At 42.1% G+C, this 20,943-nt stretch overlaps 1 long non-coding RNA gene across 2 annotated transcripts in view; it reads right to left on the reverse strand.

Annotated features, from left to right (window-relative positions):
- Positions 1-20,943, reverse strand: part of LOC134337214 (uncharacterized) — a 173,138-nt gene that overhangs the window by 145,092 nt on the left and 7,103 nt on the right. For both annotated transcript variants that reach the window (XR_010015949.1, XR_010015948.1), the window contains exon 3: positions 12,281-12,553. This is a non-coding gene — a long non-coding RNA (uncharacterized LOC134337214). The remainder of the gene's footprint in view (positions 1-12,280; positions 12,554-20,943) is intronic.

Consider the following 20,943-nt stretch of genomic DNA (forward strand, 5'->3'; position numbering starts at 1 on the left):
CAGGCACTGTCATCCTTAGAAGTGATGGTAAAACTTTTTCCTCTCCTCTGTAATTGAGGAATGTGTCATAACTCAGTGATGATGTTGTTTGGGTCTGCCACAAGTAGTTATCTCCCCCCCCCCCACCATCCGTCCCAAGTAGCCCCATAATTCTCAATATATCATCAGCTTAGGGGTATGCTTATCAGGTGGACCAACTAGGCTAATGTGATGCACTTCCTGTTTTGGGGATGTGGTGTGGTAAGGTGAGATGTATTACTTCAGACTGATGTTTTGGAGTTGTAGTCCTAACGATCAGATGGTATATACAGTTAATTTCTTTTTTGTCATTTTTGTTGTTTTTGCCATTTTTTTGCACTGTTAATATTTTTGCACTTTTTCTACAATTTTTGCCTCTGACACACAATAACCACCTTTGCACTGAACGTGCTGTTATAGCCTGCCGTCGGATTTTTAAAAGTCTGCACCTTCATAGCTCACGTGACCCTTACCAAAACTCACAGTGAGTCTGGATTGTTCCTTGCAGAATTACGCTTAAGAGGTTCCCTCACAAACTTAGATATAGCCTCTTGCCAAGAGCCCTCCTCCCACTTCCAGCAGGTTGTACTGATCTATATGGTGCCCTAAGCACAGCACCTACTGCTGTATCCATAGCTGGGAGCAACTTTTGCTCAGTCCAATCTTTGTCATCAATACACATTTTGCCAGAGGAGCAGTCCTGATGCAGCATTGCAGCTGGATGTCGACAATCCCTTTCCTCACTTCCCTGCCAGAGGTACTGCTCGACCCACAGATTCCAGCATTCGCCGTCTCTTCCATTGCCAACCTTCGCGAGCCCAATGTATGTCATTCCTCAGCAGCTGTACAGAACTTCAAAACCGAAGTATGCCTCGTTGGCTTCAAACTACAGTAAAAAAAATGCAATGAGCGATTACTGAAAAGCCAAAAAAAAAATTGCAGACGGAATCTACAAAAAGAAAAGATGAAAAAATGCTGAAGATAGCAATCACCTGCATCTGGGGAGAGTGAAGGTCAGTTAACATTTCCGGTTGATGACTCTCCTTCAAAATACTCGGTCTCAGCTTCTGCTGTCCATTAAGAAAGAGCTCCAAACACTCAGTTCTCTGAAAACAAAAATGCCACCTCATCTCTGACTTATTTTTAAACAGTGGACCCCAATTCTTCATTCACAAGTGAAAACCTTTTCTCTACATCCACCCGTCAAATCCTCTCTCGTTTAAACTCCTCTGGATACAAGCCTAGTCTAATCAATCTTACCTCATAAGATAACACAGGCTTTCTAGATATCAGAAATGCTACCTGAACTGCTGAGTATTTTCAGCATTTTCTGCTTATACATCAGTCAACAATTAACCCTTTAAATTGAGTAGGTTTTGCAGATAGGGATTGATAAGGAGGAGTTGGTTCCCTTGAGCCACTGAAATTTTGGTCTCCACCTTCATTCAATGAATGACTGAGCTCCAAATTGATAGTTCTGCATTTCATCAGCACTGAACACTGATTGATGTCATATTCACAGACTATATATTTCTGGCAAGCAACAGTATTTTACATGGAGTATCTTTCTCAGAGTAGCAGCCAGTGCAACTCTAACTAAAAGTGTGCACATATACTGTATGCCACACACCAAACTGGAAGAGAAGGCCGCTCTTACATCTAGCAATATAATGCACAGTTGAATTTTCCACCCATGTGTTTGAATAGCTTTGACTGAATGCCTCTGATGGTATTTAGCAATACCTTATTCAATAACAAGAATTCACAATTAACAATCAAGAAATTACCATTTTCAAATTATCACACAATATAAGATTATGCTTCAGGGAAACTCTACCGAAATTATATATTTCCTTTGAGGTTTTCTCTTCATAAGTCTCCAGAATTTACTTTATTAAATTCAATGTGTTGCATTTCATACTCATGGGCAATCACTCAAATCGATTGCCAGCTCATTAATTCCTTAATCAGTAATAGAAAATTCAAACATTCCATTTAAATTTTAATAGTTGACGGTAAATAATTCTCCGGTTCAGAATCTGTATGAATCAATTCACTATTACAGTTTAGTCAATTCCTTTTCAAGTTAATGTCCTTCAAATCAATAATGTGAGCAATTTTGATGTATCTGCTACATGATTCCAAATTGTTAAAAATACCCCAACATGAATAATCTGAAAGTCAATCAATGTTTTCCTCCATCCAGTTTATTCTAATTATATTGTGGTGTCAGGCTCAATTAATTCACCATACATTAAAATACTCTTGCTCAGTAAACTAATTCAACATGTAAATGCTTATATTTTTTTCCATATCTGTCATCCTTTACTCACGTTCCTGATTTCCCACAGAGAGTTTACAAAAGAAAATAAATTACAGATTTGCTCTTGTATTATACCCTCTTGTAAGTTCTGGATATCGCAAAGAGCTTTACGCCAATGGAATATTTCAGAAATTCAACCACTGTTAAAATATAGGGAATACATACAGCTGGATGTACACACATGCAGAGACACAGTAGCGTAGCGGTCAGTGCTTCACTTTGCAATAGCAATGATCACCAATTGGGGTTCAATTCCCATCGCTGCCTCTAAGGAGTTTGTAAGTTCTCATCATGATCACAGCAGTTTCCTAAGGAAGATCCGGCTTCAAAGTTCAAAATAAATTTTATTACCAGAGTACACATAGGTCCCCACATACAACCCAGAGATTTATTTTCCTGCAGGCATACTCAGCAAACCTACCGAATAGTAACTATAACAGGATCAATGAAAGATCAACCAGAGTGCAGAAGACACCAGACTGTGCAATACAAATATAAATAATAGCAATCAGTAATGAGAACATGAAATAACAGATAAGGAGTCCTTAAAATGAGATTATTAGTTGTCGGAACATCTCAATGGATGGGTGTGAGTGTAGTTATCCCCTTTTGTTCAAGAGCCTGATGGTTGAGGGGTAGTAATTGTTCTTGAACCTAGTGATGCAAGTCCTGAGGCACTTGTACCTTCTACCTGATGGCAGCAGCGAGAAAAGTGCATGGCCCGAGTGGTGAGGATCTCTGATGATGGATGCTGCTTTCCTACAACAGTGTTTCATGTATATGTGCTCAATGGTTCGTAGGGCTTCACCTGTAATGTACTGGGCAGAATCCATTACCCTTTTTCCAAACACCTAGTTGGTGTTTCCATACTAGGCCATGATGCAATACACTCTGCACTACACATCTATAGAAGTTTGTCAAAGTTTTCGATGTCACGCAGAATCGCCCACATTCTAAAGTTGTACACTTAGGGTAATGGGGTTGAGTGTGATAATAAATCAGCCATGATGGAATAGTAGAGCAGACTTAGTAGGTTGACCGGCCTAATTCTGCTCCTATGTCTTATGGTCTTATAGCTAGTGAATTGTGAGCATGCTATGTTGGCTCCAGAAGCATGGCAATACTTGTGGGCTGCCTTGCACAATCCTCACTGTGTGTTTTGATGTTTAGATTATGAGAACACTCAGTCCTCTTTTATTGTCATTTAGAAATGCGTACGTGCATTAACAAATGATACAATGTTTCTCCAGAGCGATATCACAGAAAACAGGACAAACCAAAGACTAACACTGACAAAACCACATAATTATAGCATATAGTTACAGCAGTGCAAAGCAATACTATAACTTGATGGAGAACAAACCATGGGCACGGTAAGAAGAAGTCTCAAAGTCCCCGAGTCGATCGACTCCCGAGTCCCCGATAGCAGGTGGCAAAAGGGAGAAACTCCCTGCCATAAACCTCCAGGCTCCGTAAACTTGCCGATGCCTTGGAAGCAGCCGACCACAGCTGACACTGAGTCTGTCCGTCCGAAAACTTCGAGCCTCCGACCAGCCGCTCCGATACAGCCTCCCGAGCGCCATTCTCTGCTGAGCGCCTTCGACCTCGCCCTGGCCGCTGTAACAAGAAAAGCCGAGCATTTGGGGCCTTCTGCTCCGGAGATTCTGGTTACCACACAGTAGCAGCGGCAGCGAAGCGGGCATTTCAGAAGTTTCTCCAGATGTTCCTCTGTACTCTCACGTCTGTCTCCATCAAATCAGAATTGTGCATGGTCCCCTACTTGACGGATTACAGATATCATTCACCAATATCATTCATCATTCGCGCTGCCATCTTCTCCTCCTCCACATGTGACAAATAGAGTTAATCTTAATGGATCTTGTGATGGTGACTAATGAGGCTAGACATTAACTACAAAACTGGGAGACTTGCTAACCCTTCGTTCAAGATTACATAGAAACATAGAAAATAGGTGCAGGAGTAGGCCATTCGGCCCTTCGAGCCTGCACCGCCATTTATTATGATCATGGCTGATCATCCAACTCAGAACCCAGCCTTCCCTCCATACCCCCTGACCCCTGTAGCCACAAGGGCCATATCTAACTCCCTCTTAAACATAGCCAATGAACTGGCCTCAACAGTTTGCTGTGGCAGAGAATTCCACAGATTCACCACTCTCTGTGTGAAGAAGTTTTTCCTAATCTCGGTCCTAAAAGGCTTCCCCTCTATCCTCAAACTGTGACCCCTCGTTCTGGACCTCCCCAACATCGGGAACAATCTTCCCGCATCTAGCCTGTCCAATCCCTTTAGGATCTTATACGTTTCAATCAGATCCCCCCAAAATCTTCTAAATTCCAATGAGTACAAGCCCAGTTCATCCAGTCTTTCTTCATATGAAAGACCTGCCATCCCTTGGAGTCTTTTCCATCTGCTTGGACAGCAAGCAGGGACTTTTTGAAAAGTTAGATCTCTTAACTATTCCCTCAATATTACACAACAGTGTTGGGCTTGATTAGGTGTCTGCAGAGTATGACTTGTGTCTGCAATTTGCTAATCATAAATCCTCTTTCAAACCCCTCTGTTCACCTTTTGCCCATCACTGCCCCAGCACCCCCGCCATCCCCCAATATTTATTGATCTGAATTTGCTCACAATCCATCAATTTTAAAATTGGAAACCTTGTTAAATCCCTCTGTTAATACCATCTCTCCTTCCCCATAACTCTGAAGGACTCTGAAATCCTTTTGTACATCCTTCACTTACCATTGACAACCACGCCTTCAGAGCTCCATCACCAGACCTCTCCACTTGTCCTCCTTTTGAGATGTGCCTCTAAAACCTTCCTCCATGGCCAAGTTTTCGATCAACTGTTCTGATGCCTCCATTGCAGGCTAGGTGTCAATTTTTCTCTGATAGTTCTTCATTTTTTCCACGTTATAGGGGATATATAAATACAAGTTGGTGTAGCTGTTGTTAATCACAGTTATACCACCTCTCTGTGAAAGAAGGTTAAAGAACACACACTGTGCCTGAGGAGCCCATCACTGTGAATGAGCTTATAGTTCCAAGTTAGGTTTGCATGTGAATCAAAGTCTACCTTGCTGGCAGCAGAGTAGTTAAGCAAGCATTACCACTTTCTTTCTAGGTACTCCCCATGTATTGGTAAGTAAGCCTTGACAAATTGTTACATTTACACTCCCCAATTGTTTATTGATAATAGCTGGAATCAAGAATCTTCTTCCAAAAGTGTGGCATTCCCTCTTCCCTAGTTAATGGAGTCCTCACACACATTTGTCCCATTTCCCATCAGCTTGAAACTTGCTCCTTCCCTGGCAGAATGGCAATATAGTTTCAATTCACCTCACCAGCCTCTATATGCAACACATTTCAGCCATTTCTGGAAGTTGCAAGAAGATCTCACCACTTATCACATCTTTCCATCACCCCCTTCATTCTGCTTTCCACAGGGATCACTCTCTCTGGGACCCTCTGGATTATTCATCCAATCCTGCCTATCCCTCCTTGACCCTTTGCACTTTCTTCTGTAACCAAAGGAGGTGTAGTTCCTGGCCCTCCGCTTCGTCCCTTATTACCATTCAGGGACCAAAACAACCCTTCCAGATGAGGTGGAGGTTCACTTGCACCTCTTCCAACCTGGCTACTGCATGCAATGCTCGCAATGTGGCCTCCAGTTCATTGATGATCAGTGACTTCTTTGTGATCACAAAGAAAGGAATTGTTGATGGTGCAAGTCTGATGCAGAATTTCAAACTGAAATTTCACGATTCCTGTCTTCCCACAGATGCTCTCAACCCAGTGAGTTTCTCCAACAGAAAGTTTGTTGCTATTGTATTTTCAAATTACCTCACACCCAGTGCACTCCTCCACACACACTCACTTGCTCACCTAGTCTTCTCCTCCCTTTGCTCATCCTTCCTATCATCCCCTTCCCTTCTGTTCAACCTATCGTCTATTAGCCTCTGTTCCACCCTGCCTCCCCACCAGTTTCCATCTGCCCATTATATCCTCCCCATCTGGATATCAGCCTCTCTCCCACCCCTCTTAGTACTGCTGTATATTTTCAACCTTTCCTGTCCCCTTTCAGACATTATGCAGAAACTCAATCTGAAACGTCAGCGTACACTTCACAGGTACTGCTTTGTGGAATCTGTTTGTTGGTATTGCTTTTAGAACCAATTCTTTTGATACCTCTTTCAGTTTCTTTACTTGCTTTCTCTCTCTGTTTACATTCAAATATTATTTGTTTAAACATCAGCTACAAATCATCTCATGGAGGGGGTGAACTGGGAGAGTTCGCCCAGCCAAATTTTGTGAGATGGCTAAACACACAGCTGAATCACTAACGTTCTTATGGTCAGTGACTGGATCATCACGAGATCAAATTCTGTTTTATGCTCTCCAATTCAATTAGCCCTGCTGAATGGGACCTAATCGGATGACAGGAATTGATTCATTGGAAAGCACGTTTGACTATTTCTAGGAAATGATCAGATCCAACTTTTTTTAGTCAGATGTGGAGAGGAAGTCTGGTTTCTTCGACCAATATCATTGAACATATTTGTGGCATGTGTAAAGAGAAGGAAAACGGGATTTCTACCAAATCGTATGGATTGCAGATTATGGAAAGTTCAACTGCCGGGAGGATACCTAAAATGTGTGGTAAGGAGTCTATTAAGATACATATTACGGAGTCCCACTCGCCTGCCTTTTCGTCCCCAGGGTTACTGTGCTATGCCACTGTCTTCAATATGATCCCACGATTGCAGTAAATATTAACTAGTGGGTTAACTGGAAAATCCTTCTGGTGCCAATACACACACACACACACACACACACACACACGAGCAGAAAACAAAGTTCATAGAAACTAATGATCTAATTTTATTTCTCACGTTATACTGAGAAGTAAGTAATGAAATGCAAGTTGCAGTTTTGACTCTAATGATCGCGCCTTTGTAGAGGCTTTTGGCTTATGATTTAAATCTACGCCGGGCCATGCTTCTTTAGTCTGTGTAGCAGTGTATTGCTTTATTGTGTAAGTTTTGATGTTTTGACACTTTTTTGATATTTTCATTCTAATTTGTTTTCTCTCCGCAACATTTTTGATCACTAGGAAGGATGCCAACACTGACATTCTTATCCGTACAACACGACTAAGCCAAGGTCAAAATAAAACAATTTTTCTTGTATTTCATTCATGACAATGCAATGCTGGCAAGGCCATCCTGCGCTGTCCATTCCTAATTGCCCTGGGACCTTTTAGAATGCATTTAAGGCTCAATTACATGAGCGGTCAGGAGCCATATATAGACCAGAATCAGGTTTATTATCACCGGCATATGTCATGAAATTTGTTAACTTAGCAGCAGCAGTACATGGCAATATAGAAAAAATAAATAAATAAAATTTAGTATGTAAATATATGTATATTAAATAGTTAAATTAAAGTAGTGGAAATAAACGGAAATTTTTTTTTCTTAAAGTGAGGTGGTGTTCAATGTCCACTTAGAAATCAGATGGCAGAGGGGAAGAAGCTGTTCCTGAATCACTGAGTGTGTGCCTTCAGGCTTCTGTACCTCCTTTCTGATGGTACAATGAGAAGAGGGCCTCTCTTGGGTGATGGGGCTCATTAATAATGGACACCACTTTTCTGAGGCACCGCCCCTTGGATACTACAGAGGCTAGTACCCATGATGGAGCTGACTAATCTTACAACGTTCTGTAGCTTTTTTCTATCTTGACCAGTAGCCCCCAACCCCAAATACCAGACAGTGATGTAGCCTGTCAGCCTGTCAGAGCAGGTAGTAATGAAAAATTCCCATCACAACAGGACATCAGTAAACAAGATATGGTTTTACAACAATCCACTAATTTAATAGTCATCATCATTATCGATCACATCTTTTAATTAATTTAATTTAATGACTTTAATTTGTATTCTACAGTAGCTGCAGTGCCATTGTTGTTGTTAAGCCTATCACCTGTACCAGGGCATAGGCCTCCAAAAGCTACCCTTCATCTGAATTGGGCTAGACTTTCAAGTTATCCCTGGGTGTAGCCCAACTTTGAAGATCCTTCCTCTCCCAGAGATAAGGTCTTTGCAGCTTCTCTTGGCATTTCTGTAGCTCTGGGTTTTTTTATGGAATGGGGTTGCTAGCCCCATGTCCAACCGTCCTCTTTTCACAGCCAGGCTTGGGACTGTCCATGGCAGAGTTAGTGCTCTCGGAACCAATTGAATTATTTGTCTGGGTTGCTCCTTCAGTAACGTATCTACCAAGCCACAAGTCTACCAGTCTACAGAATGCAGCTCTCTCATCGGAAAGGTCCATGGAGCCAAATAGTTGCAGTAAACCAAGCTTATCAAATGCATTAGTGTTAGAACATACCTGTTGGATTTCATCTATTTTTATTTAAAAGTACATCTTTGGTCTGTGGGAGGAAACCAGAGCACCCAGAGGAAACCTATGCGGTCATGGGAGAATGTACAAACTCCTTTCAGACTGTGCCAGAATTGAACTCTGAACGCCGCTGACCCACCCTGTAATTGTGTTAGGTTACAGTGACGCCTCTAACAATCCAGTAATTTCATGGAAACCATCACAATCTCAAATCTATTTAAGATCTTTAGCAGCCTTGGTAAGATTCAGTCTCATATCTCATCATTAATAGCCTTCTACCTCAGGGACTGGTCTAGTAATTCCTCTCCATTGCTGCCACAGTCAGGTGAGGTAGCACTATGGACACAAGAGACTGCATGCAGAGTTTTGGCCCGAAATGTCAACCATAAGACCATGGGACCATAAGACATGGGGCAGAATTAGGCTACTCAGCCCATCGAGTCTGCTTTGCCATTCAGTCGTGGCTGACTGGGACACCACGGTGGTGTATCCGTGAGCGCGACACTATTACAGCTTGGAGTGTCAGAGTTCTGAGTTCAGTCCCAGTGTCCTCTGTAAGGAGTCTTTGTATGTCCTCACTGTGGAATGCATGGATTCTCCCCACTTGTTCTGGTTTCCTCCCACAGTCCGAAGATTGGTCATTGGAAATTGTCCCATGATTGGGTTTGGTCATTGCAAATTGACCTGTGGTTGGGCTAGGGTTAAATCAATGTGGTCGGGGGCTGCTGGATGGCATGGATCAAAGGACTGGAAGGGCCTACTCTACCCTGTAGCCCTAAATGAATTTATTATTCCTCTCAACCCTTCTTTAAGTATACCCAATAACGGCCTCCACAGCCATCTGTGACGATGAAAACCTCTTTCATCCCACAGTTACTGCTGAATCCATTGAGTTCCTCCAGCAGATTGTTTGCTGAGGTGACACTGCAGCCTGAACAACTTCACCTAGACCTTCTTGATCCTGCAGTTATGTTACAACATCATCAATTTGGGCAGTGTAACAGACTAGGACAATAGGGCAGCATTGCTCCAGGACGCTGACTTTCTATTCAAGTCTTATTAATGCCCACCCATCTCCTTGGCTCTTTCATTCACAGCAATGCTAATCCCACAAGATTGAGTTGTTTGGCTGCCAGTCACAATGCCGAGATAAACAGTGGGTTTACCAGCTACCTGGGCACCAGGCCAAAAACACTAGAAACCTCTCCCATTCCAGCAACCCTTTCTGAATCAAACCTTTCCATACTGATGACCTACATTTACCATTTTGTGACAAAGAGGAAATTCATGAATTCTATAATGCCTGTGTAGATCAGTTTTCCTGGATCTACCAGACAGACTGGTGGGATGAAGGAGAAGATTTGGAAAATAACGAACAGGTTGGTTTCTGGATGGTTGTTATCAGAGAAATACTTTTGACCCTATGCGGTCATACAAAATAGTTAATAGCAACCAAACTTACAGCTTCCCAGATTCTGAAATGCGCTGACTTTCAACAGCATCCTAGTTCTTGGTGGCTCCGTTTAGATTATTGTACAAAGTCATGATTGCCTTCCAGCGGTTTTCAGATTGAAGTCAGCGGGGATAAGTTGGGCACTTTTTCAGGTATGAGGTTCAGGATTGGCAACTGTTCAAAAACGAGGTCAAATTTGCTCACACATAACTCAGGCTGAATATTGGCGGCGATCAGTGTGATTGTGTGATTGTGGTGCACGTTGCCAGCTTACTGAGCTGCTCGGCATTTTACAAGATCAAGTCCAATTAAATGCTTTCTTGATCCTTCCTTTGGAGTCCGGCACGCGTTTCGCTGCACAAGTGCTTACCTGAACCGATTTTGAAGAGCGCGACCGGACCTGTTTCCACCACCCTTTTGGGTAACGAAGAAGGTCATTTTGTTTCTTTCGTCAACCACCTTTACCTCAGCTCTCTGATCCTCAAAACCAATCTTCCAACAGAAGCCATTTCTCTTTATTCACTTTCTCTGAATACTTCAACCCAATCTCCTTCTAAAATGCTCTGCAGCAAGGAGAACCATCCCAGCTTCTGTTTACATAGTTCTGCTTTCCTAGAATCAATCTGGTTAATCATTTCTAGATTTTCCTAGAGTTAGATCCAGCACTCCAGTAGTTGTTAAATCAGTATTTTACAAATACATCTGGTAAATCATTGAAACATGTCTCAGGTTTTTTTTTGCATTACCTTACTCTCCCTTTTCTATTTTCTATTTATGATTTATAATTTAAATTTTTAATATTTACTATCAATTTGTACTCCAGGGAGCACGAAGAGCAGAATCAAATATCGCTGTGATGATTGTACGCTCTAGTATCAATTGTTTGGCGACAATAAAGTATAAAGTAAAACACTTGCAAAGGCAATTACTCAAGAACATGGTCAGATAGTGTTTAGGGGCTCATGGAACTTTCAGAAATCTGATGGCGAAGGGGAAGAATCTGTTCCTAAAACATTAAATGTGCACCTTTGGGCTCCTGTACCTTCTCATTCATGGTAGTAATGAGAATAGGATGTGTCCTGAATGATGAAGAATCTTCACTCCCGCTTTACAAGAACCATGAGGTACCTACAGCCTAATTGCTGGTGTAGATTTTAAACAGCTCAGTGCCCTGCAGGGCACTGTTGTAGCAGGTCTGGGAAGTGCTCAGGAAACAGAACAAACTGGTCTGTAGGGTTCCTCGTGTGGAATCTAATGTCAGAACAATGCAACAGATGTGTCAGCATCTGTCACCGAGCATCATGATGTACTTACAGCAGTTCCATCTGGAAGCAAGTGAACGCCTTGTTTCTTTGGGGAATGCTGCCTCCCTCTTCCCTGAGACCAACATGGACCAGCACAGAAACAAACAGCTGTAGGACACAGCATAGTGCAGCTTGCATGTGCATCCCCATAGTCATTTATTTATCTATTCATTTATTGAATCATTTACTTACTTATGTGCTCTTCAATTAAACTCAGGCATTAGAAAGGGCTCACAGAGCAAAACAAGCTGGTCTTACCAGCTCTTCTTTCAGTTAGTCCTGACGAAGGGTCTCGGCCCGAAACGTCGACGGTACCTCTTCCTAGAGATGCTGCCTGGCCTGCTGCGTTCACCAGCAACTTTGATGTGTGTTGCTGGTCATAGAGGAAGAAGGTGCCAGCTGATCCTGCAGCTCGAAGATTCATATTCATTTATCTATCACATTACATCAAACAACACAGTGAAACGTGTTGCTTGCGTTAACAACCAACACAACCCAAGGGGAAAGAAGCAGTCTCCATGATGTGTCTCAGCCTGCAATGTTGACTCTTTATTCCTTGCCATAGATGCTGCCTGACCAGCTGAGTTCCTCCAGCGTTTTGAGTGTGTTACAACCTCAGCTAAGGGCAGCCCTTAAGTGTCGCCACACATTCTGGTGCCAATAGAGCATGCCCACTACGTTCAGCGGAACAACACAAGCAACAACAACGAATGCATGACAAGCATATTTCCTCACTCACATACGCCCACTTATGCACACTTACACATGCAGACGGGCCTCCAATCCCAGGTCAGGCTGCCTCTGGGCCTCTAGCTTCCAACCTCAGATCAGGCTGTCTCCGGGCTTCTAGCCTCCAGCAGACTTACAGACTCACAGTCTTTGGGCTCTGAATTCCCCAGTGGACTCGCAGACTCAAGACTTCTGCCACCGGGTCTCCACTTTCACACCTGAATCCCGGATCTCTTGAATCCAGGACAGGGACAACAGGGCTGGTGGCTATCACTGCAGCTGTGCTCTGATGGTTTCTTACTGGTTTCTGCAGGAGATAAAAGGAAGTTTGTTTAGCTTGGAGTATCTGCTGTGAAGAGACTCCAACTTAATTCAGCATGCCAGATTGACTTTCCACTCATGGTCCCTATTCACCCATGTTTACACAGCCAAAGGTGAAGGGTCAGACAAGATAACCACGTCTTTACCCTCTGCCTCTTGAATCATTAAAACAATTTCAAAAAGATTAAAAGCACTAAAAAGTGATTAAAGCTGAATATCTTACCTCTGCTCTTTCGAAAGAATAAGCATTGCAATCCCACAAGACTAACTTCTGTAGAATTGCACAGTTGAATTCTCAGAATATTTGGAATATGCCATGACACTCCATTGTGCAAACCAACGTACAACAGATGTGCCAGCATCTGTCACTGCACACATTGCAAACTTACAGTAGTTCCACATTAATGTAGCATTTACCTATATAGGAGCAGGTGAACACTGGATACTCCTTCGGGAACTGGCCGGCCATGGCGTGGATGACTCAATACTGTCGTTGTCAAACACTGTCTTCCCTGAGACCAGCGGGCACCTGCACAATTTTGTGCAAAATCCCAGAGGTTACATACCACACATGTCACTGTGTGTGTTCTTCTATGGAACTCAGCATTATAGTCAACCAAAAATGATGCCAGGCCCCCGATCAGCAGATGCTGTGTGCCCATGTTTGCAAGCTGGGGGCGGGGTGGAGGCAGTGAGTTAAATGTGAGGTGCATGGGAACTTTTTTTCACAGGGAGATGGATATCTGGAATTCTTAGGCCAGTGTTGTAGAGCCTAGATCCTTGAAGGTGTTAAAGAGGAGGTAGATAATATCAGTTTAGGACCTCCTCTACTGCCACAATGAGCACCACTCTCAGGTTGGAGGAGAAAAAGCTGATATTCCATCCGGATGGCACCCAGATGGCATGAACATCCATTTCCCTAACTTCTGGTAATTTCTCCCCCACTCTCGCTCCTTTCCTTTTCCATTCTCCATTCTGGTTCTCCTCTCACTCCTTCTCCTCCCCTGTACATCACCTCTTTCTGCTGCCCTCCCCCTTCCCTTTCTTCTATAGTCCACTCTCCTCTCCTATCAGACTCCTTCCTCTTCAGCCTTTTATCTCTTCCACCTGGCACCTCCCAGTATCCCACTTCTTCACCCACCTGCCTACTGTCTCCCTCACCTGGTTGCACCTATCACCTGCCAGTTTCCACTCCTTCCCCTCCCCACACCTTCTTATTCTGGCTTCTTCCTCCTTCATTTCCAGTTCTGTTAGAGTCATAGGGTCATAGAAAAGTACAGCACAGAAGCAGTCCCCTTGGCCCTTCCTAGTCCGAGAGAAACCATTTAAACTGCCTAGTTCCGTCAACCTGTACCTGGACCATAAACCTACCATACCCCTCCCATCCATGTACCTATCTAAACTTCCTTTAAATGCTGAATGGAGCTCACAAGCACCACTTGCGTGAGCAGCTCATTCCACACTCTCACAACCTTCTGAGTGAAGAAGCTTCCGCTCATGTTCCCCTTAAACATTTCACCTCTCACCTTTCATGTATGACCTCTAGTTGTAGAAAAAGCCTGCTTGCATTTACCCTATTTATACCCTTCATAATTTTGTATACCTCGATCAAATCTCCCCTCAATTTTCTATGTTCCAGGAATACAGTCCTAATCTATTTAATCTTTCCCTGTAACTCAGGTCCTCCAGTCCAGATAACATCCTTGCAAATTTTCTCTATACTCTTCCAACCTTATTTACATCTTTCCTGTAGTTTGCTGACCAAAACTGCACACAATACTCCTAATTAGGGTTCAGCAGTATCTCATACAACTTCAACATAACATCCCATCTCCTGTACTTAATTGTTAGATTTATGAAGGCCAATGTGCTAAAACCTTGCTATATAACCCTATCTACCTGTGATGCCATTTCAAAGGGTTTGTTTTCCCAGATCCCTTTGTTCTACCACACTCCCAGTGCCCTCCCATTCACTGGGTAAGACCCACCTTGGTTGATCCTACTGAAGTCCAACACCTTGAACTCGGCTGCATTAAATTCCATCTGCTATTTTTCATCCCATCTTTCTAGCTGGTCCAGATCCCATTGCAAGCCATGATGGTCCTCCTCACTGTCTACTACAACCCCAATCTTGGTGTCATCTGCAAATTTGCTGATCCTGTTAGCCACATTATCATCAAGATTGTTAATATAGATAACAAACAACAATGGACCCAGCACTGACCCCTGCAGTACTTCACTAGTCACAGGACTCCAGTCAGAAGACAACCTTCTGCTACCGCTCTCTGGCTTCTCCCACAAAACCAATGTCTAATCCAATTTACTACCTCATTTTGAATGTCGAGCATCTGAAACTTCTTAACTAACCTCCCATGTGGGACCTTGTCAAATGGCTTGCTAAAATCCATGCAGACAATATCTACTGCCTTCCTTCATCAACTTTCCTGGTAACTTCCTCAAAAAACTCAATAAGATAGGTTAGACAGGACCTACTACACACAAAGCCATACAGACTATCCTTAATCAGTCCATGTCTGTCCAAATACTCACATATCCAGTCCTTTCGAATACCATCAATAACTTTCCCACTACTGAGGTCAGGCTCACCAGCCTGTAATTTCCTGGTTTATTTTTAGAGCCTTTCTTAATCAATATAGGGTCCATGAAGTTGACGCCATTTTGCCTCATTTCTATAGACTCTCCGTCCATCTCCTGAGTAAATACTGGTGTAAAAATGCACTTAAGACCTCCCCCATCTCTTTTAGCTCCATGGATGGATTACCATTCTGATTTTCCACAGAACCAATTTTGCCCCTTGCAATCCTTTTACTCTTAGCATATCTATAGAGTTGTTTAGGATTCTCCTTTATCTTGACAGGTCAGGCAACTTGTGCCTTCTTTTAGCCCTCCTAATTACTTTATTAAGTGTTCTCTTGCATTTCTTATAAGACTGTAGGACCATAAGATAGAGGAGCAGAATTAGGACATTTGACCTGTTAAGTCTGCTCTATCTCAAACATTTCCCCAATACCTTCAATCACATTAATATTATGGCCCTTTTGTATTAGCTATTTCCACACTGGGATGAAGTCTCTAGCTGTCCATCTGTCCTATACCACTTATCATCTTGCATACCTCTATCAAGTTGCCTCTCATCTTCATTCATTCCAAAACCCTAGCTTGCTCAAATTATCCTCATAAGTCATGCTTTATAATCCAGGCAGCATCCTGGTAAATCCCGTTTGCACCCTCTCTAAAGCTTACACATCAATCATGTCAATGTTAGTTATTAGTCAATGACATAAACAATTAATGTTCAAAATTTAGGAGCACTAAAATTTCTAAATTGCACAATCTAACATTATTCTGTTTTTCTGGCAATATTAATCCATGTATTTTGAATGTGATGTGAAAAGAACCAGGAAATTTACAAAGGATTCTGACCTTCTTAATGGTCTTCGGAGAAATGATTCTTATTTCGTATTATAAGGCCATGAGACCATAAGCTACAAGAGCAGAATTAGGCCATTTGGCCCATTGAGTCTGCTCCAGCATTTCATCATGACGGATCTAATTTTCCTCTCAGCCCCAGTCACCTACCTTCTTTCTGTATCCCTTCATGCCCTGATCAATCAAGAATCTATCAACCTCTGTCTTAAATATACATAAAAACTTGGTCTCCACAGCTGCCCGTGTCAAAGAATTCCACAGATTCACCACTCTCTGGTTAAAGAAATTCCTCCTCATCTGCATTCTAAAAGGACATCCCTCTATTATGAGGCTGTCTCTTCTGGTCTTAGACTCTCTCAACATAGGAAACATCCTCTGCACATCCACTCTTTCAAGGCCTTTCATGATTCAATAGGTTTCAATTAGGTCACCTCTCATTCTGTGTTCTAGTGAATACAGACCCAGAGCTGTCAAATTCTTTTCATATGACAAGCCATTCAATCCTGGAATTATTTTCGTGAACTACCTTTGAGCCCTCTCCAGTTTCAGCACATCCTTTCTAAGATAAGGCACCCTTAACAGCTCACAATACTCCAAGTGAGGCCTCACTAGTGCTTTATAAAGTTTCAACATTACTTGCTTTTATATTTTAGTTGTCTTGAAACGAATGCTAAAATTGCATTTGTCTTCCTCACCACAGACTCATCCTGCAAATTAACCTTTAGGAAATCCTGCACAATGATTCCCAAGTCCCTTTGCAACTCAGTTTTTTTTTGTATTTTCTCTCCATTTAGAAAATAGTCTACATTTTCATTTCTTCTACCAAAGTGCACAACCATACAATTCCCGACACTGTATTCCATCTGTCACTTCATTGCCCATTCTCCTAATCTGTCCAAGACCTCCTGTAGCCTCTTTACTTCCTTAAGCCATCTCACAGGCATTCTAAAAACTTCCCCTCCTGGAATCCAGCACCAACCTGATTTTCCTAATCAACATGCATATTGAAGACCCTATGACTATCATAACATTGCCTTTTTGACATGCATTTTCTATCTCCTGTTTTAACTTGTAGAACACATCCTTACTACTGTTTGGGTGTCTGTATACAACTCCATTCAGCGTCTTTTTACCCTTGCAGTTCTTTAACTCTATCTAAAATGATTCAACACTTTCCAACCCTTCATCACCTATTTCTAATGATTTGGTTTCATTTTTTTGCCAACAGAGCAACGGCATCACCTCTACCTTCCTGCCTGTCCTTTCGATACAAGGTGTATCCTCGGACATTAAGTTTGCAGCTATAATCTTCTTTCAGCACGATTCAGTGATGCCTACAACATGCTAATCTGTAAATGTTCTACAAGTTCATCTTCCTTATTCCGTATACTGCGCACATTCAAGTATAACACCTTCAGTCCTGTATTCACCCTTTTCGATTTTGTCTGCCTCTTACGTTGCAACTCATCATGTTGACTGCAACTTTGCCCTATCAACAGCCTCTCCTCACTACATGTTGCCTCTGTTTGTAAACCTGCTACTTCATTTTCAGCATTATTCACCTTTCCTATGATACTTCTTGCACTGAAAAATGCACAGCTCCTGACACTAGCTCAACCTTTTGATTCCTGACTTTTGTCTGAGATCTTAACAACATCTCTCTCCACTACCTTTGAAGTTTCGATCATTTGTTTCCAAAAACACACACAAAATAAATTCTTTAAAAGTCAGTTATAATCACACTCCCTCCTATATTGACCTGACACTGTAAGTCGTGCTAATTCTTTAATGCTTCTCTGGATATTCAGAACATGTTTCTGTGATTCAAAGGACAATGAATCACGGCAGCCTGACTAAAATTTTCAAGGCTTTAATGTTTTTTTTCAAAGCATACCCTCTCCGCTGTGCATATTTATCATTAAAATGTCTAGACTCTGCTTTCCTCCTGCACTTCATCATTGTCTTTGAGCAGAGGTTCCCAACATTTCTTATTGACCCCAGATTGGGAACCTCAAAGACTCTGAGGATAAATTATATTTACTATTTTAACATCAAATGCAGGAGCTGAAATATTTGGAATAGATTTTGTTAAGTCAGGAGGTGTAGCCCACATCAGTACTTGCTAAGCAAAACCAAAATTAATCAAACAACCAGAACCCAAAATGTTAAGGATTGTGGTACTTAAAATATGATTTTTATTAATGTAACTAGAGTATTTGTAACTTCTCACCCTCATTCATTTAATGTCAGCTTGTTTTCTTTCCTCCTAACTAGTTTATACCTTGGTTCCAGGCTTAGTAAAGATCTTCCTACCACTCCAGTTTTATTTGAATCCATTGTTACTCATCACATCACTTTCAAACTATTAGTGTGCATGAAAGACCATGGAGAACATAGAACCATGGAGTTCAAGAACTATGGCTCACGATATCTATGCCAAGCATGATGCCAATTAAAGCTCTACCTTTGTCTGTCATGTCCATCTAAATGTCTCTTAGATGTTGCTATTGTATCTGTTTCTGGCATGTCCCCTGGCAGAGTGCCCAGGTACCTACCACTCTTCATGCAAAAAAAAACTTGTGTTGCTCATCTCCTTCAGTCTTTCTCCTTTTCTCGTTATAACTATTCCCAGTCTGTGACATTTCTACCCAGGAAAAATTATTCAAAGCATTCAAGGTACATTTATTATCAAAGTATGTATGTGACATACAACCCTGAGATTCACCTTCTCTACAGACGGCCATGAAACAAAGAACCATGGGACAAAACTGTGCAAAGAATAAAAAATCAAACCGTTAACTCCCCCCTCCCATGCACTAAGAGAAAACAAATCGCGCAAATGGCAACAAAAAATGAGCATAAAACACAAAATCAAAAGGCATATTCCAGCTCAGCTCAATGTTTGTTATGTGCAGGCTACCCTGATTCAAAGTCTCCCAAGACTAGCAATCAGCAAAACTAGAAACACATCATAATGTGATTTAGAGTCCAATCCACAGACCGCATGGATTAAACCTTGATCCAGCAGTATCCTCCAACAGCATTGAAGGAGAGAGAGAGAGAGAAGGAGATCATTCGAACACAAGTGAGAGGGAGAGGGAGACCGCCACATGCAGGCACCTTTCCCTGGCAGCAGCGAGTGAGAGGCTACAAGATGGCACTGAACACTCACTCGTCCTCCTCACCTGCCTCGACGATTTCAGTCTTCCTCAGCGCTTCAGTCAATGACATCAGTGAGAACTAGAGTCGATCATGGGCCTGCTTCCCATCTCCAAGCTTCCTGACTTCCATGCTCGCAACCGCATGGCACACTTTCAGAGAAAGCAAAGCGCCAGATCGCTCAATCGGCACGAAAGCACACCACCAGAATGCCCATCACAGGCTCCAATAGTAGTAGAACCACACTAGAAATAACAGGAAGACGCAAAGGAAATGAAAGGAGTAGCTTTGTAATCTGTCTTGAGGATGACAGTGACTCTCATAATTTTATATACTTCTATCTCTGATGCTGCAGAGAAAAAAATTTAAGTTTGTCCAACTTTGTGCAATGTATGTTTTATGTGTGGTGCATCTATTAGGATCCCAGATTTAACAGAGTACACTTTTAACATTCTTGACAGTTCTTGTAGATCTCATCCTAATGACCACCAAAGATGATTCTGAGTTTTCTTGTTCTTCATTTGAGAGGATAAAGGGGAAGACTTTTAGGACCAAGATGTGGAAAAACTTCTTCACACAGAGAGTGGTGAATCTGTGAAATTCTCTGCCACAGGAAACAGTTGAGGCCAGTTCATTGGATATATTTAAGAGGGAGTTTGATATGGCCCTTGTGGCTAAAGGGATCAGGGGGCATGGAGAGAAGGCAGGTACAGGGTTCTGAGTTGGATGATCAGCCATGATCATACTGAATGGCGGTGCAGGCTTGAAGGGCCAAATGGCCTACTCCTGCACCTATTTTCTATGTTTCTATGTTTTCATCTCTGCTGCTTAAATATGGGTTGCACTTATCGGATATCTACCTGTTCACAACTATTTCAAACTATTAAGAATATGATTTCTCAGGTGTCATGATAGACCTGTTTTCGAACAGATTAGAAATTAACAGCACAGGAGAATGGAATTTGGCCCATCATGTCCATACTGGCTAAAAAAAGAGCCATTCAGACTAATCCCAAGCATATCTCCTAGGCTGGAGCCTTGGAGGTTACAATATATCAAGAAATCATCTTGTTTTTTTTTTCTGTTTAATGAATTGTCATCTCCGTCCTCCAGAGCCCTTCCATTCTTGGATGAGATAACGTTTTTTTCTCAGCATCCTTTTAAGTCGGCTCACTACTACCATGGTGGACATCATGCTTTATGCAAAGAATAGGAATAGAAAGTTAATTTTCAATTGTCTTTTTTTCTCAGGATCTGTACTTCTGACAAGGCCAATGTTTATTGCATTTCTCTAAAATTCTCTGGAGAGGTGATGGTGAGCCATCTTTTTGAACATCTTCTGTCCTTCTGGTGAACAGTGAGAGAGTATCTAGATAGATAGAGACTCAAGGACGATGAAGAAATCATGATAGGACCCTGTGCATTTTGGTAGGGAGCCTACAGGTCTCCCAATCTACCTGTAGTCCTTATCTTTCTTGTGTTAGAGGCTATAGGTTTGGGAGGCAAAGAGCATTTGTTGATAATACTCATTGCATCTGGTTGGATGATTTTTCATGATGATAGATGGTTGCCAATCAAATAGGCTTCTTTGACCTGGGGTGATACTGAGCTTTTTGAGTGTTGTTGTGGCTTTACTCATCAAGGCAACGTATAGAGCATCCCATCACACTTTTCACTTGTGCTTCATAAATGATGGAGAAGCTTTGAGTGTGTGAGGAAGTGAATCAGTCACCGGGGAATATTTAGCTTCCGATCTATTGTTATACC

The sequence above is a fragment of the Mobula hypostoma genome, chromosome 24 (assembly GCF_963921235.1).
Source record: "Mobula hypostoma chromosome 24, sMobHyp1.1, whole genome shotgun sequence".
Lineage (NCBI taxonomy): Eukaryota > Metazoa > Chordata > Chondrichthyes > Myliobatiformes > Myliobatidae > Mobula > Mobula hypostoma.